Here is a 16696-nt window from a genome sequence, read left to right as displayed (position 1 = left end):
CATGGATTTGTGTCTGGTTGGGGGGAGGAAAGGAGGCAGGGAGAGAAACACACAGAGAAGGTGCTGGTGACATCTACAGAGCAAAGTGGGCAACGGGACAGATGAAGTAAGCATTCCAGAAGGCTGGCGGCCATGAGGAAGAAACAAACTTCAGTCTCCTACAGCTCATAACAAGTCCACAGGATTGGGCTCAGTGGAACAGCACTGAGATACCCCAGTTTCCCATAGAGAGCAACAGGAGTGCAAGACATCAACATAGCTGGGCCAGGACAGAGAAACATATAAAGAGGCTGTCCCAAGCTAACCTCTGGAGTAAAGATACTGTAGCTGAAGATAGACAATTGTAACCAATGAGGTTCTCAGAGGGACCAGAGGAAAGGAACGGCTAAGCTGCCTGTTCTGTCCATGGTACTGACATGGGAAGCTGAGAGGAAACAAGGGGATGAGCCACAGCAAGTACGCTATGAAGGAGAGACAAGAAACCTGCAGGATAGCAACCTGATGGAGCCAACCTGAGAAAGTCGTGACCTGTGGGCACCGGAAAATAAATAACAGCGTCTTGATACAAAGACAAGATTCGCCTGCCATACAGTGAGAATGTGGCTTGTGAGCTGGTGTGGACACCACACAGTTCAGTGAGCTCAGCTAGGTGATGTGGCTGGACCCTGTGCCTTCTTCACTCTGGCTTTCCTGTAGAGCCATGGTAGATAGACGCCTCCATCTGACACCCTGCCTTCAGGGCTGGAAGGCAGCTCTGAAAGTGTGAAGTGTGGCGAAAGCCATGGGGAACCTTCCTTGAGACGTGGCTGGTGAGGAGCCCCAGGAGCACAGAGCATCCTATCCTGAAGCCTGTGTCCTCAGCATGTTGGGACAGACTCTCACTGAGTCTCCATGCACATGACAAGCTGCCTGCTTGGTTTTTTTCCCATGGCCTGCCTTTCCTTCAATATCATTGTGGCGTCTCCAGACCTTAAACCCAGTATGTCATTCAATGTGAAAATAATTTGTGTTATTCTCTAAAAGATTTTGTAAAAGAACAATGTTATTTCATCTTCAGGTCTTTGAAAGAATTCCCCCACAAGACACATCTATGTCTAGACCTACTTGCTTTCTATTCATTTTTAGTTTTTGAATGGAGTTGGTGACTGAGGATTCAAGATCTTCAATTGTTTTCTCAGATTTAGAAAACATCTCTTTTGTTAGAGAGTAATTTGTCATATATATTTATATATGATGAGGTATATGTAGATAGATGATATAGATATAGGTATAGATAAAGATGTAGATATAGATTCAATATAGATATAGGTATAGATTAGATGAGAGAGAGAGAAAGAGGAAGAGAGAGAGAGATGCTGATGGCTCAGTAGTTATGAACATTTGCTGCTTTTGCAGAAAAATTCCCAGCCCAGGACTTTACAGCCATCTGTAACTAGTTTCAAGGAATCCGTCACCCTCTCTGGCCACCAGAAGCACTAAATACACACAGTGCACAGACATACATGCAGGCAAAACATCCATACACATAAATAAAATATAAAATAGTTATATACGGGTAAAGTGGCTCAACGCACCCTTTTGTATCCTGTCGACGTCTACTGATATCAATGGTTATTATTTTATGAATAACGCTGATAATATTTTCTTTATTTTTTTTAAAATACTAACCTTCCTAAGAAATAAGGTAATCGATCTTTCTGCAGAACACGCTAGTCTGACTTTACCTGAGGTACACCTCACTTCACCTCACTGGGTTTTGCTGTTAATGACTACGTCCTTACTTTGCTTCTTTGGGTTGTTATACTTCTGTCCCAATACCCTTTAAACAAATGATTGCTTTGTAAATATTCACTAAAAGCTATGATTTTTCCCTAAGTATTGATTCCCTGTGTCCTACAAGTTTAAATCTCTTGTAGCTTGTTTAATTTTATTAAATTAAAATATTTCTAATTTCCCATCGTTCTTTCCTACTAATCCTTAGGGAGTCTAAACTGTGATCCTGAGTTCTCTGATATTTGGGTTTCTTTTTTTCCCCCTCATAATCTTTTTGTAATTGATTTCCAGTTTAATTCAATTCTACTAAAAGGAGATCATCTGTATATGGCCCACTGGATAGTTTGCTTTTATAAATATTGTATTGAAGCTTAAAAACTGTCAAAAATCATGTTTTCTAAGTCCAGAGTATCATTTCTGGTAGTATTAGTGAAAGATGTGTTACCCTTCCCCTGGCTGGACTGCCTTGTCCAGTAGGAGAGAATGACTCAGTCCTGCTTCGACTTGGTGTCCCAGGGTGGGGTGGTACCCAAGGGGGGAGCTTCCTGTTCTCTGAGGAGGGGATGGGGTAATGGGGGAGGGACTTACGAGGATGAGACTGGGAGGAGAGGAAAGAGGGGAGCTTCAATCGGGATATAAAGTAAAGAATGAATGAATGAATGAATGAATGAATGAAAAATAAAGAACCCCAGTGGATTGTATAGCATTAGGCTCCTTTTTGGTTCGATAACTTCATTCATATAATTGAAATCATATCATTAAGGACACATACATTTAATGTTGTTTGTCACTGCTAAACACCCATCTTTACCTCCCTTTTGCTTTCAAGTGTGTTTTGCTTGGAATGAGTGTGGCTGCTGCAGCTCTCTTTGGCTTGTGTTTGCACAGACCTGGCTGCTGGGAGGAGGTAAAGAAATGGGAAAATAAAGGGAGGGAAGAGGACGAGGAGAGGAAGCCATGATTGGGGTGGCCCCAGTGTCTTAGCAATCTGTATGGCTTTTACTTCTTTTGATTTGTTCCTTCTAATTTATTCCCTCTGGGTCTGCTTGGACTCATTGACTTCTTTTCCCTCCATTCAGCAAGTAGCAAAAGTGAACAAACATTGCAGGCATTGTAACAAGGCGGCGGTGTCTTTAACTTAGTAACTTACTTAGGTGTCAGCCAACTGGATCCCCATGTAAGAGAAGCCATTCATCATAACATAATGCCTTACGGATGCCCCATTCCATGTGTAAATGTGGCTAATGTAAAATGAGATTTCACACCCCTGTTGGATATTGCATATTTTCTCTTACAAGTCCCGTGTTATTGGCATTAAGTTAGTGTTTGCTAGCAGTGTTATTTAACTGAATAATAAAGTAGATTGAGTCAGTGCAAAGCAAAATAAAAACCTATCTGGCAAAGGTCTGAAAGTGTGTATGAGAGATCCTGCACTGTTAGCATGAAAGTCTTTAACAATTTTCCTTCCTCTGTATGAATGACCCTCTAGGTCTGCCTTGGAGCATCTCTCCCTAGAAGCATCAAGTATCCTGTAGGAAGCCACAGGATGCTTGTGATTCCATGAAGCCATGAGCTATTTTAAGTCAGATGTGTGTGTGAGTCGCAGTGTGGGTTTAGAAGGACTCTGCCTTTTCTCCCTAACTCTTTCCAAATAGGTGTGAGAGCTGAGGGCATCTCCCTTTCTGCAGGGGTTCAAAGATGGAATCCAGAAGCAGCTGCCAGTGCAGCATCTGAGGTTAGCAGTGTCTCCCAGAATATGCCATCTCCCAGGTCAGATGGCAATTGGGGTTCTGGGATAGGAAGAGGGTGACTGCTACTCTCCAGGGCCAGGTACACAGGGGAGGACATAGATTTTGTAGTAGGAGACTCTTCTATTTATGTCCTAATTCTTTTCTGAAGTGAGAGAAGTTATAGATGTTTAAGCTTGTTGAGAAGAAGTACAGCAAATACAAGATACGTGGTTGTGGGGAGTGGTGAGAGGGATCTGTAATGCACAGAGGAGACAACTGAAGGTGACAGGAAAGGGGACAGAGGCTTGCTGTCCTGAGACAGGGAAAGGAAAAGAAGGAAGAAAAAGGAAAGAGGGATGAGATGGTAGGAGAGAGGGAAGGAAGGGAAGGATAGCATGAGGAAGAAAAAAAGGAAGGAAAAGAAAGACAGAAGGGGAGGGATGGGAAGAGGAGGGAAAAGGAGAGGAAAGGAGGAGAAGAGAGGAGAGGAGAGGAGAGGAGAGGAGAGGAGAGGAGAGGAGAGGAGAGGAGAGGAGAGCAGAATTAAAGCATTGTGGGTAGTGATGGGTGGCCTCCACTATTTGCAGAGCTGTCTCTGCCTTTCCTCCCTCTGTTACAGGGGAGAACTTAGTAGGACCACTGATGCCCCTTCTTAGTGTCTTAGTTTACAGCCTGCCACAATCTTCAGGAAAGGATCTCACTGGGAGATTGCCTGTCTGCCCTGATAAGTCACAGTGTGGCCTCTCACAGGGGAGTCTTGCCATTTGCTTCTCTTTTGTTTACCCATCTCAGAATGAAAATCCTTGAAATATTTAAAAGTATTGACTCTGCATTCCCCCCAACATTATTAACAGGGAACAAAAGTTATTCCATACCCTCATTTTGTCAGTTGCAAAAAGGACTCGAGGGACTCGGAACACTTCGCAGTCGGCATCTGCGATACAGCAAACTGCAAATCCTTCCTCAGTGTTCAGATAAACAGTGTGCTAAATAATTGAGCACATGGAACTGAAACTCAAGTCCTTCTCTCAAGCCAAGGGAGCAGACATGGCCCTTGTCAACACATGCTCCCTACTGAAGAATCCATGCTGGCTGGGGACAAGCATTCCAAAGTAACACAGGGTGGTACTTTCTGACTCCAAAGAGTACAGGGTGGCTGAGAAGGGAAAGCATTGTAGACTCAACAGTGGAAGTAACCTCTAGGGTTTCCTCAAAGACCAAGACCAAGCTAGTGGTCTGAGCTCTGAGCCCCATCATAGAACTACAAGGGAAGAGGTCAGAACAACTAGGTGGTGCCCTTCAGCCATGTGGGCCATACCTCTGTCTTGACTGACATCCAATTTCCTAGATGGCCAGGAAATTTCTGGCTCAGAAACTGTGGGTTCAAGCCTTCCTGCTCACTATAGTGTGACTTTTTTACTGATTTGTGATCAAGTCCAACAATCCTAGCTAGTCCCCAACACACACTTCTTTGAATACACACACTACCGCATGAGGCCTAGTTGCCTCCTTCCTCTGGTCATACCTACTTTCTCCAACAATCCCTCCCCCTCCCTTCACTTGTGTCCTCTTGCTCACCCTGGTGCTGGGTGACATAGATCTTATCTGGCCACTTCACCCCAGAAATAGCCAAGCCATGCATGCATACGTACAGGTTATCTCCTGTAGGTAAGTTGGTAAGTATTGTGATGCTCTCTTGCTGTGATTTGAATAAGGGTTCTCCAAAGGCTCATGTGTTGAGTGTTTCATCCCTGATGCATACTTACAGTGACCCTGGTCCTGAAAATCTCACCCACAGTAACTACATCTTACAGCAAGCTGCCATTCAACTGCTCCATGAACCAGACCGCAGCTAAACAATCCCTTCTTCCCACCAATGGGGTAGCTTTGCTGAGCCCTCACAGCCTCCTGCAAAGGGGACAATGGAGCTCACTGAAACATGCAGCTTTCCCAGAGTCTTGTTTAGACTGTGCCTCGTGTTGTCTGTGCCTGTGGTCCACTCGATGCCTTGACATTCCTATTTCTCTGAGCATCATTTCTGCCTCACACTTGCAGCTAGATACAACAGAGACTCTGAGCAGGGCCTTCCTAGATAATCCCTAACGAACTAATCAAGATATGAGGTGTTTTTTAAGCTGTTGGCTACACCAGTGTGGAGTAGATATTAACTTCACATCTCCCTCCAAAAAAATCTCCCCATAGTGTTATTAAAAGGTAGTTGAAGCTCCAAGAGGTAGGATCCAGTGGCAAGTTTAAAGTCACTGAAGGTCCCTTGACAGGACTTGTGGGAACTCATTCTTTTCCTCTACCTCTTCTCCTTGTTCCAGTTATGAGGGAAAGAGGTTTTCTGTGTTTTCCTTCCTCACAATGGACCCCAAGCCAAGGGGCTCAATGATCTTAGACTGAAACCTCCAAAACTATACAGCAAAATTAACCATCTATGTTTATACGCTGATCATCTCAGGTATTTGTTAAAGTCATAGAAAGCTTACAAACACAGACATTCTGACATTAAACACTGGCAATACTCTACTGTTATTTTTTTCTTCAAAATGTCCAGCCTGTGAGGCAGAACATATCTGTCCCACCCAATCACTTCTGCTGCCAACACAGCCTCCTGTCCCTCTGCTGGACTGAGCAAGTCATGGTCCCTAGGTGGCTCTCAGCTTCTTGTTCAGGCCTCTGCTTCCCTCCATTGCTTCTTCCTCTTGCCTCTATATCACTCAGCACACACTAAGACTATCTTAATTATTTGTGTGTTCTCTTGAATGACCAGAGGTTTACAGTTTTGGATCCCAACATGTCCTCATAGAAAGCTCAGTGAACAAATAACCACGTGTGACCTCTCCTTAGTAGACCTTCTCTCCATCTCTTCCCTCTGTACCATAGATCTAGGGTGGACCTTGTTCTATGGGTCAATTAGACTACATCCTGAAAGACATCACTTTACCTTGACCTTCATGGCCCTTCCCTGTGGAGCAAGTTGGAAGGTGGGGGAAGTGGGGTCAGACAGGCCTGAACAAGAGTGAGGTCAAGCTGTATTCAAACCCCCAAAATCTCATTTTGGTAACAAGAGGAGTAAAGATGGCTCCCTCCCTGTTCTGGTCTTTCCTGCTCCAGAGCACGTGGTCCTACAACCCCCACCTCTACCCACTAAGGCAGTCACATAGCCTAAAGGCAAAATTACAGGTTTAACTCCATCTCTCCCTGTAAGGATATGTCCAACAAGCATTTGAAATTTGTCTTCATGGAAATAAAGCATTCCCAGTACCTCAGGCAATGATATACACTTACCTCATAAAATCCTATATACTCCCCAAGGTTTCTACATCCCTTACTATTCCCAAATAAACAGAGTTGTAACAGTAAAAAGTCTTGGAAAGGTGGGCCTGGAGAGATGGCTCAGCAGTTAAGAGCACTGAATGCTCTTCCAGAGGTCCTGAGTTCAATTCCCAGCAATCACATGGTGGCTCACAACCATCTGTAATGGGATCTGAGGCCCTCTTCTGGTGTGTCTGAAGACAGCTACAGTGCACTCATATACATAAAATAAATAAATCTTTTTAAAACAAAAAAAGTCTTGGAGAAAGCTCTCCACCCCAACCCCCTTAATCAAGAAAGCAGAATCCTTTGAACCCAGTGCCTGAACACCCCAAATGTAGAAGCAGAACCAGTCCTGCTCCTCCCTCAGCCCTTATCTTGGTTTCATTTCTGTGGCTGTGATAAAATACCCAGACAAAAACTAGCTAAGGAAAGAAAAGGTTTGGTTTAGCTTGCAATTCTGAGTTGAATTCCATTGTAAGAGAGAAGTCAAGACAGGTATTTTAAGGGTGGGGGGGTCACATCACATCCATGGTCAGAAACAGAAGTGACAGCAGCTTGCTCACCACTAGCTTTCCCTATTCTCATGCAGTCCAGGACCCCCAACCAAGGAATGGTGCCACCTAGTTTCACCTCTCAGAGAAATTCCTTCAGCCAGTTTGATCTCCTTAGTGAGATCCTTTGTCCAGGTGGTTTAAGGCTGTGGCAAGTTGACAATGAAGAGGCAACCTTCGCCAACAGAATTCACGAGATAGAAGAGAGACTCTCAGGCACTGAAGACGTGATAGAAGAAATGGATACCCTGGTCAAAGGAAAGGTTAAATCTAAAAGAATTCTGGAACACAACATCCAGGAAATGTGGAAAAGATAAAACCTGAGAATAATAGGAATAGAGGATGGTGAAGAAACTCAGAGCAAAAGCACTGAAAAATATTTTCAAAAAATCATAGGAATAAAATTTCCCTAAAGAAGAATATACCCATTAAGGTACAGGAAGCATACAGAACACTAAATAGACTGATCCAGAAAAGAAATTTCCCATAGCACATAATAATAACACAGAATGCACAGAACAAAGAAATAATATTAAAAGCTGAAAGGAATAAAGACCAAGTAACAAATGAAAGCAGATGTATTACAATAACCCCTGACTTCTCAATGGAGATGGTAAAAACTAGAAGGACCTGGACAGATGTTCTATAGACTATAAGAGACCACAGATGCCATCCAAGACTACTACACTCAGAAAAACTCTCGATCACAATGGATGAAGAGAGAAAAAAAGATATTCCATGATAAAAAAAAAACAAATTTAAGCTATCTATCTATAAATCTAGCCCTACAGAATGCTTTAGAAGGAAAATGCCAACCTAAAGAGGTTAACCACACCCAATGAAACACAAGGAATAAATAATGACAGACCAGGACATCAAAAAGGAAAAACACACACACACAACACAATAACACAACAAAATAACAGGAAACAACAAACCCAACTCATTGATATCTCTCAACATCAATGGTCTCAATCCCCCCAACAAAAGAAGACACAGCCAACAGAGTAGACATGAAATCTGGATCATCCAAGAAACACACCTTAACATTAAAGATAGGTATCACCCCAAGGTAGAGAATGGAAAAACTCAAGAAGCAAGCTAGTGTGGCCATTTTAATAGCTGATTAAATATACTTCAGACCAAAACTAAACAGAAGAGATCAGAAAGAACACTATATACTCATCAAAGGGGGGAAAACCCACCAAGAGGACATTACAATTCTTAACATCTATGCACCATACATAAGGGCACCCAAGTTCATATACAAACACCATTACAGCTAAAATCACATATTGGTCTTCACACATTGATGGTGGGGGACTTCAATACCCAATTCTTCCCCATAGACAGATCATCAAGACAAAAACTAAACAGAGAAATACAGGAGGTAACTGATGTTATAAGCCAAATGAACCTAAAAGGTATTTACAAATCATTTCACTCAAACACAAAAGAAGGTATCTTCTCAGCACCTCATAGAACTTTCTCCAAAACTGACCACATACTCACAAAGCAATTCGCAACAGATACAAGAAAATTGAAATAACAACCTGAGCTCATGAATTAAAGCTAAATATCAAAAACAGAAACAAGGGGAAGCTTAGAAAGTCATGAGAACTAAACAACTCACTGCTGAAGGAAAAGTGGGTCAAGACAAAAATTAAAGATTTTTAGAACTGAATGAAAATGAATACACAACATCTGCAGCCTTCTGGTACACTGTGAAGGCTGACCTAAGAGGCAAGTTCATAGCACCAAGCGCCTATATGGGAAAAAAAAAACTGAAAAGATCACTATAGGACAAAAAGAAGAAATTACACCCAAAAGAAGTAAATGACCAGGAATAAACAAACTCAGGGCTGAAATCAATAAAACAACAACAACAAAACAATATGAAGAATCAATGAGACAAAGAGTTGGGTTTTTGAGGAAGTCAATAAAATTGACAAATCCTTACCCAAATTAACTAAAGGCAGAGAGAGAAAATCTAAATTAACAAAATTAGAGATGAAAATGGAGACATAGTGACACACACCAAGGAAAGCCAGAGAATCGTAAGGACATACTTTAAAAATCTATACTACAGCAAATTGGAAAACCTAAAAAAAATGGATAATTTTCTTGATATATATGTTATCAAAGTTTAATCAAGATCAAATAAGCAATTTAAACAGACTTATGACTTTATAACCCATGGTGAAATAGAATCTGTATTTAAAAGTCTCCTAACCAAAAAATCTCCTAGTGAAATAGAATCTGTAATTAAAAGTATCCTAACCAAAAAAGTTCCAGGGCCAGATGGTTTTCATACAGAATTCTCTGCCAGACTTCCAAAGGAGAGCAAATACCAAAACTTCTAAAACTATTCCACAAATAGAAACAGAAAGAATATTTATAAATTTCATTTATTAAGTCACAGCTTCAGTTACCCTGATACTCAAACCACATAAAGACCCAACAAAGAAAAAGAATTAATATGAATGTAGGTGCAAAAGATCTCAACAAAATAATTGCAAGCCAAATACAAGAACACATCAAAACAATCATCCACATTGATCAAATTGGCTGCATCCCAGGGATGCAGGGATGGTTCAACATACAAAAAAAAAAAATCAATAAATGTCATCCATTGTTCAAAGAAAAAAATCTTGCATGATCTTATTAGATGCAGAAAGAATCTTTGACAAAATTCAACATCTCCTAAAGTCCTGGAGAGATTAAGAATACAAGGGACATACTTCAACATAACAAAGACAATGTACAACAATACCACAGCCAACATCAAATGAAATGAAGAGAAACTCAATGCCATTCTACTAAAATCAGGAACAAGACAAGATTTCTCACTCTTCCATATGTATTCAATATAGTATTTGAAGTCTTACCCATAAAGATAAGGCAACTGAAGGAAATCAGGGGATACAAATTGGAAAGAATGAATTTAAAGTAACTTTATTTGCAGATGATATGATAGTATTACATAAATGACCTGAAAAAAAATTTCATGCTCTCAGAACTTTATTAGGTGGAGTTTGGGTGAGAGAAAACCCTGGAACAGTTGTCCACCTGGTTCAGGAGGAACCTTTGTTTGGAGACAGACCCTAAAAATTCTACTGGAAAATTTCCTACATCTGAATGAACACTTTCAGAAAAGCAGCTGAAAGCAAAATTAACCCCCAAAACTCAGTAGCCTTCATATATACAAACAGCAAACACTTCAAAGAAATCAAGAAAATAGTACCTTTCACGATAACCTCAAATAATATAAAACATCCTGGAGTAACTCTAACACAAGCAAGTGAAAGACTTGTTTGATAAAAGCCTTTAAGACATTGAAGAAAGAGATTGAAGAAGATAATAGAGGATGAGAAAGTCTCCCATGCTCATGGATCAGTAGGGTTAGTATAGTAAGATGGCCATCCTACCAAAAGCAATCAACAGGTTCAGTGCAATCCTCCATCAAAATTCCAACACAATTCTTCTCATATTCACAATTCTTCTCTTGTAAGCACGATTTTCTGGTTCATGTGGAAACACAAAAGAAGACAATTTAGCTTTTAAAAAATGTGAATAATAAAAGAAATCTCTGAAGGTATCACCATCCCCAACCTCAAATGGTATTACAGAAGAAGAAGAATAAAAAACAATATAGCATTGTCACAAAAGTAGACACATCAATCAAAGGAATTGAGCTGAAGATCCAGACATGATTTTTTTATAACACTGAAAAAAACCAACATCTTCAACAACTGGTGCTGGTTAAATTGCATGGCGACGTGTAGAAAATCCAAATAGATTCATACTTTCCACCTTATACAAAATTCAACTCCAAATAGATCAAAGGCTTCAAACTAAGCCCAGACACGCTGAACCTGATAGAAGAAAAGATGAGGAATAGTCTTGGACTCATTGGCACAGGAAGAAAAGACTTTCTGAACAGAACACTAATAGCACAGGCACTGAAATCAACAATTAATAGAGATGGGACCTTGTAAAACTGAAAACTTCTGCACAGCAAAGGACACCATCATTTTGAGAAAGTGGGCAACCTACAGAATGGAAACATATTTTTACCAACTATACATCCAATAGGGGGCTAATATTCAAAATATATAAAGAACTCAGAAAACTAGATAGCAAAAAAAAAAGTGCCTAATTTTTAAAATGGAATACAGATTTAAACAGAAAATTCTCAAACAATGAAACACAAACATCTGAGAAACTCTTAGAGAGATATTCATAATCAATAGTGTCTGGGTTTGGTGGCTGCATATGAGATGGATCCCCAGGTGGGGCAGTCTCTCGATGGCCTTTCCTTCAGTCTCTGCTCCACTTTTTGTCCCTGCTTTCCTTTAGACAGGAGTAATTCTGGGTTAAAATTTTTGAGATGGGTGGGTGGCCCCATTCCTCGACCAGGGGCCATGCCTAAACTCCAGATATGGATAGGAGCCTGATATAGCTGTCTCCTGAGAGGCTTTGCCAGAGCCTGACCAATATAGATCTGGGTTCTTGCAACCAACCATCAGACTGAGCATGGAGACTCCAATGGAGGAGTTAGAGGAAGGACTGAAGGAACTGAAAGGGTTTGTAACCCCATAGGAAGAACAAGAATATCAACCAACCAGACCCCCCAGAGCTCCCAAGGACTAAACCACCAACCAGTGAGTACACATGGGGGGGTCCATGGCTCCAGCTGCATATGCTTTAGAGGATGGCCTTATCTGGCATCAACGGAAGAGGAGGTCCTATGAAGACTTGATGCCTCAGCATAGGGGAATGCTAGAGTGGTGAGGCAGGAGTGGGTAGGGGTATGGGAAGCACCCTCATAGAAGCTGGGGGAAAGGATGATGAGAGAGGGGCTTTGTGGATGGGAGACCGGGAAGGGGGATAGATAACATTTGAGATGTAAGTAAATAAAATAACCAATTTTTTTAAAGTGATATTCATCATCCTTAACTACAAATCAAATCTACTTTGAGATCTCATCTTACACCCATCAGAATGGCCAAGACCAATACAACTAATGACATCTTGTTCTGGTAATGATGGGGAGTAAGGGGAACATTCATCCACTGCTGGTGGAACTGCAAACTTGTACAGTCTCTCTGGAAATCAGTATAGAAGTTCCTCAGAAAGGTGGGACTAGATATATCCCAAGATCCAGCTCTATCATTCTTGGGCATATACCCAAAGAATGCTTCATCCTACTACATAGAAACTTGCTCACCCATGGTTCATAATAGCCAGAAACTGGAAACAACCTGGAAGTCTTTCAACAGATGAATAGATAAAGAAAATGTGGTACATTTACACAATTAGTTAGCAATTTTTAAAAAATGAAAAAAGAAGAAAGAAAAAATCATCCAGAGTGAAGTAACCCGAATCCAGAAGGTCAATTATGGCAAGTATTCAATTCACTTAGATGAGGATATTAGTTGTTAAGTCAGTGATGATCTAGCTACAATCCATAGACCACAGATGTTAGGTAGAAAGTAAGAGGCTAGAGGTGGGTGCAGATATAGTTTCCTAGGAAAGGGAAATAGAATGGATAGTTATGTATGGGTGGGGGGGGCTGGAACAGGAGGATCAAATAGTGAGAGTGGGGAGGGAGATGAGGGAAGGAATACAGGGAGAGACAGATAAAATTAAGGGCCATTTGAGAGACAGTATGAAATCCTAATACAGTAGATGCTTCATAAAATGAATACATATATGAAGGCAATCTAAATGAAATCTTCAAATAAAGGGGGAAGACAGTGGCCCAACTATAAGTCTCTTGTCACTCAATGGAGCTTTCAGTACATCTAATTGAGTTATTGATCAAAGCAGTCCAATGGGACCCCCTAAACAACCCAGGCTGTTGCCAGTATTATAGGTTGTTCTCCACAAACTGACATTGAGATTGCTGAAGACATCACCTACACAGATCATTGAATATGGAGAAGTCCAGCTAGTGCTGACATAGAGTCTTCACCCCTGTGTTCTAGCATCCTTGGTACAAGAAGTTACTCTACATGCCACCAAAGGAGAAACACAAACACTGACCCAGCACAAACCTTTTGGTCTACAGTAGTACAAGATATGATGGTGCAATGGTTGTACAAAGCGTGTGGGAGTAACCAACCACTGTCTGACTTGACTTAAAGCTCACTCCACGATACGGAACCCATGCCCAACTGTGCTTGAGTGACCAAGAACCTGAGACTAGATAGCCCAGGCTCCTAGGGCAAAAGCAAATACTGTCGTTTAAAGAAAGCAATAAAATGGCTCTTAATGACATTCTGATATAGCCACATTTCAGTGCGTTGCTCGGCCATCATTAGAGAAGCTTCCTCCTTCAGCAGTTGAAAACAAATATAGAGACTCACAGCCAGATAACATACAGAGAATGAGAGACATTTGAACACTCGGCCCTAAATAGAATGTCTCTATCAAATCCCTCCCCTTGGGGCTCAGGGGACCCTGCAGAAGAGGAAAGAGAAAGAGTGTCCCTTGCATATATATTGTGGCTTAAAGTTTAGTGTTCTTATGGGATTCCTGAATGTGCAAACAAGTGAAACTCTGCATCTGTGTGTTTCTTATGCCTTTGCTTGGGCTCTTTCCTTTGTGTTTTGTTTTGTTTTGTTTTAACCTACTCAGACATATTAGTTTTTATATTATCTTACTTTATTTTAAAAAGAAAAAAAGAAAGAAAGAAAAGAAAGTTAACAAACGCAGGTTCTAGCACACCCGGCTGTGGTTGCCAGCCTCCTTGCTTCTGTGTGGACCTCTCCAGGTACAATGTGCAGCCTTTAATTCCTCCCGGCCTTACTTTCAGCTGACCAGCGTTTGCACACTTCTCATACGCTCTTCTGATACTATTCATGTAACGGTTTTTAATTTCTGTTTTTTTTTTAAACAAACTTGATATTCACCTTGTCCTGTTCATCATGATCAATGTAACTTATCCATTCTAATAATTATCCTATGACCTTTCTGAAGTTTCACCTAATCAGATAAGTTCCATCCAAATAACCTGTTCCTCTTATTCTGTGTCATACACTCCATTCCCAGAGCCTTGGGGCACAGGCTTGGGTCCACAAGCCAGCACAGTAGTGAAGCAATAATGGTGTTTTCTTGGGTGTAAGGATGCCCTTATTTGAGGACTGTCAAGATGTTCAGTGGTTAAGAGTGAGAACTGTTCTCACGGAAGACTCTAGTCCATTTTCCAGCACCTGCCTTGGATGACTGACAACCATCTCTAATCCCAGCTCCAGGAAATCCAATGCGTGCCTATAGCCTCTACTAGACCTTGCACTCACAGGCATTGACATACACGGACACATATGCATATATATTATTAAAAAGACAAGGAATGCCCTCCCCCGCACCCCACCATCACAGCCTGCTAAGTTCTTATCTTCAGTGAGTATTAGTGTCTTCCAAAGCTTCTCTGAGGACTAAAATGTCCATTTCCTCCTAGTTTATTCTGTGACTATGGTAAACTTTTCCATGTTTGCTTTAAATCACTATCTAAGTGGCGTACAGAAATACAAAGATCTTAACTGTTTGATGAGATTTAGCACTGAGCAGTCTAGAAAGGGGGTCCACATCCAGAGAGCTCTCTTACTGTTTTCTTGTCTCCCCTGACCTCCTGTCTGTGACTGATGGCCTTTACCACAGACCGCATTTGGATTTCATACAGATAAAGACATGAAGCATGTATGCCTTTGCCCTAGATCTCTAACTAGAGATGTTTTTCAGTTGTATTCACTATGTTGGATATGTTAATGGCTCTTTTTTTTTTTTTTACCTACCAAGTAATACTCCATGATCGGCTCAATTACACCATCCATTGTGTCCTTTGCCCATATTCAATTTGTCTATCTCATGTCCCATAACCAGCTCTTTGGCTATTTTCAGTTTGGGTTGATTATGAACAGCAACCCTGTAAACATTCTTACACAAGTCTTTATGGTGGCACACAGTGTAATTGCTAGGCCCTATAATAGACTGACATCCGGTGACCTTTCTAAATAAATCCACTGTGCTCAGTAGTAGATTTGCTGCAAATTACCTGCAGCTAAAAGCATTTGGCATCCTCCGTGACATTTTTCATCCATTTCTTTTTATTCTTAATGCATTAGAAATATCTTCCATATAATTTTCAGAAGAACTGGAATGAATGGCTATCTCAGCTGCGTCTCTGCTCTCATGGGGAAAAATGTTTAATGTTTTACCAATAAATTGCTAGACTTTTGTCTGTTATTTGGATAGATTTTTCTTCCACTGGGGTCTTCCTACGTAGCCCTGGATGGTCTAGAACTTACAATAGATTCCCAAGTTCTGGGGTTATAGCTGTGGGGCTTTCAATGAATGTTCTCTATGAGGTTTTTGCAAACTTATTTCTCTTGTTGCAATAGGATCTTGACCATGACAAGGTGAGGGATTTGACCATTTGTTTGTACCATGTCTCATAAGATAGCTATGTGTAAGATTTTCCTCACTCATCCTGGGGCAGAGACTGGTTCTGTCACTGTGTGCGACTTGTTTAGGTAACCATATTGTTGAGACTGCATTAGGGCATCCTCCTTATCAGATGCAGAAGGCATTATCTCACAGATATCCCACTCTTGTCCCCTGGCGCTTTATCTTTCTGCCCCCTCTTCTGTGATGTTCCCCAAGCCTTGGCTGTAATGATTCTGTTTAAAATGTATCAGCTGGGGGCTAGAGAGATGCCTTACTGGTTAAGAGTACTATCTGCTTTTGCAGAGGACCCAGTTCAAATCTCCAGTACCCAATGTCAGCTCAAAACTGTCTAACTCCAGTTCTAGGAGATACAGTACCCTCTTTTGGCCTCCATGGACACTGCATTCTCTTGCATATACCCACATGTAGGTACAAACACAGACACACAAATAAAGTTAATTTAAAAATACTTTCTATAATGGGCTACATCTGCTAGAAAAAGAAACTTCTTTGGTGAAGGGTAAGGATAAATGGATGTAAGGATAAATATTTAGGAAACAATTAAGAATTATATTGGTTTGGGAAAGAGGCAATGGGAGTTTTCTTCTATGGGTCATAACCACCAGCCATGGGTGGTTGGTACGCAGTACTAGGCATGAGTTTTCTACAGACCCCATCCAGATAAAGAGCTACAGGCAATTAATGGTTACTAAGAATTTGTGCCATCAGCTGTCTCCAGGGACAAACTCCCTGATGGCTACCTAGCTACAAGTGATCACTCCTAGGCAGCAGGAGAGTCTATACACATATGTGTCTGTACATACATATACATATACATATACATATACATATACATATACATATACA

This window comes from Grammomys surdaster, unplaced genomic scaffold (assembly GCF_004785775.1).
Source record: "Grammomys surdaster isolate TR1022 unplaced genomic scaffold, NIH_TR_1.0 125953, whole genome shotgun sequence".
Taxonomy (NCBI): domain Eukaryota; kingdom Metazoa; phylum Chordata; class Mammalia; order Rodentia; family Muridae; genus Grammomys; species Grammomys surdaster.
This window is presented reverse-complemented; position numbering follows the sequence as displayed.